We start from the raw sequence: 3,281 nt of genomic DNA on the forward strand, positions 1-3,281 counted from the left end.
AAGACATGAAGACATAAAGATATGAAGATATAAAGACATGAAGATATGAAGACATGGAGATATGAAGATATGAAGGCATGAAGATATGGAGACATAAAGACATCAAGACATGGAGATATGAAGATATGAAGACATGAAGATATGAAGATACGAAGACATGGAGACATGAAGATATGAAGACATGAAGATATGAAGACATGGATACATGAAGACATCAAGACATGAAGATATGAAGATATGAAGACATGAAGATATGAAGACATGGAGACATGAAGACATCAAGACATGGAGATATGAAGATATGAAGACATGAAGATATGAAGATATGAAGATATGAAGACATGGAGACATGAAGATATGTAGACATGGAGATATGAAGATATGAAGACATGAAGATATGAAGACATGGAGATATTAATACATGGAGACATGAAGACATGGAGACATGAAGACATCAAGACATGGAGATATGAAGATATGAAGACATGAAGATATGGAGACATGAAGTCATTAAGACATGGAGATATGAAGATATGAAGACATGAAGATATGGAGACATTGAGACATGGAGACATGGAGACATGGAGATATGAAGATATGAAGATATGAAGACATGGAGACATCAATGCATCAAGACATGGAGACATGTAGATATGAAAATATGAAGACATGGAGACATGGAGATATAAAGACATGGAGATATGAAGATATGAAGACATGGAGACATGAAGATATGAAGACATAGAGATATTAAGACATGGAGACATGAAGACATTAAGGCATGGAGATATGAAGATATGAAGACATGAAGATATGGAGACATTGAGACATGGAGACATGGAGACATAAAGATATGAAGATATGAAGACATGAAGATATGAAGACATGGAGACATGAAGATATGAAGACATGGAGATATGAAGATATGAAGATATGAAGACATGGAGACATCAATGCATCAAGACATGGAGACATGTAGATATGAAAATATGAAGACATGGAGACATAGAGATATGAAGACATGGAGATATGAAGATATGAAGACATGGAGACATGAAGATATGAAGACATAGAGATATTAAGACATGGAGACATGAAGACATGAAGACATAAAGATATGAAGATATGAAGACATGAATATATGAAGACATGGAGACATAAAGATATGAAGGCATGAAGATATGGAGACATAAAGACATCAAGATATGGAGATATGAAGATATGAAGACATGGAGACATGAAGATATGAAGACATGAAGATATGAAGACATGGATACATGAAGACATCAAGACATGAAGATATGAAGACATGAAGATATGAAGACATGGAGACATGAAGACATCAAGACATGGAGATATGAAGATATGAACATATGAAGACATGGAGACATCAAGACATGGAGATATGAAGATATGAAGATATGAAGACATGGAGACATGAAGATATGAAGACATGGAGATATGAAGATTTGAAGACATGAAGATATGAAGACATGGAGATATGAAGATATGAAGACATGAAGATATGGAGACATCAAGACATGGAGATATGAAGATATGAAGACATGGAGATATGAAGACATCAAGACATGGAGACATGAAGATATGAAGACATGGAGATATGAAGATATGAAGATATGAAGATATGAAGACATGGAGACATGAAGATATGATGACATGACGATATGAAGACATGAAGATATCAAGACATGGAGACATGGAGACATGAAGATATGAAGATATGAAGATATGAAGACACGGAGACATGAAGACATTAAGACATGGAGATATGAAGATATGAAGACATGAAGATATGGAGACATTGAGACATGGAGACATGAAGATATGAAGATATGAAGACATGAAGATATGAAGACATGGCGACATGAAGATATGAAGACATGGAGATATGAAGATATGAAGATATAAAGACATGGAGACATGAAGATATGATGACATGAAGATATGAACACATGAAGACATCAAGACATGGAGACATGGAGACATGAAGATATGAAGACATGGAGATATTAAGACATGGAGACATGAAGAGATGAAGACATAAAGATATGAAGGTATGAGGACATGAAGATATGAAGACATGGAGACATGAAGATATGGAGACATGAAGACATCAAGACATGGAGATATGAAGATATTTAGACATGAAGATATGAAGATATGAAGATATGAAGACATGGAGACATGGAGACATGAAGACATCAAGACATGGAGATATGAAGATATGAAGACATGAAGACATGGAGACATGGAGACATGGAGACATGAAGATATGAAGATATGAAGATATGAAGACATGGAGACATGAAGACATCTAGACATGGAGACATGAAGATATGAAGACATGAAAATATGAAGACATGGAGATATGAAGACATGGAGACATGAAGACATCAAGACATGGAGATATGAAGATATGAAGACATGGAGACATGGAGACATCAAGACATGGAGATATGAAGATATGAAGATATGGAGACATGGAGATATGAAGATATGAAGATGTGAAGATATGAAGACATGGAGACATGGAGATATGAAGATATGGAGACACGAAGACATGAAGATATGAAGATGTGAAGATGTGAAGATATGAAGATATGGAGACATGAAGACATGAAGATATGAAGATATAAAGATGTGAAGATATGAAGATATGGAGACATGGGGACATGGAGATATGAAGATATGAAGACATGAAGATATGAAGACATGGAGATATGAAGACATGGAGATATGAAGACATGGAGACATGGAGATATGAAGATATGAAGACATGAAGATATGAAAATATGAAGATATGAAGACATGGAGACATGAAGATATGAAGATATGGAGACACGAAGACATGAAGATGAGTCATCTCATCTGTTCGCCTCTTTTTGAAGCGTTTCATGGCTCATACAAGTATCTTAATCCATCTGAGTGAGGCTGCTCCTCTGGGGAGGACCAACAAACAAATAAACAACCAACAAACCAACACGCAAAAAAGCAACAAACATACAAACCAACCAACAAACAAACAAAACAAAACACTAAATAAAAAAACAAAGAGCGACTGGCCGACCGAACAAACAAGCTAGTTTTTCTGTCTAGCTAGCTCTAAATGAGTTGAAGCTAGCTAGCTCTTGGGTGAGCTGTAAGTGAACCCTGGTGCATCAGACGAGTGCTTTGAGGTGAAGTGAGGTGATGAATCTGAGGAGACGAGTCAGGAGGACGTCTGGAGATGACTCATGGGTGTCTATGGAGTGGTGAGGAGG

Source organism: Oryzias melastigma, linkage group LG4 (assembly GCF_002922805.2).
Source record: "Oryzias melastigma strain HK-1 linkage group LG4, ASM292280v2, whole genome shotgun sequence".
Classification (NCBI taxonomy): domain Eukaryota; kingdom Metazoa; phylum Chordata; class Actinopteri; order Beloniformes; family Adrianichthyidae; genus Oryzias; species Oryzias melastigma.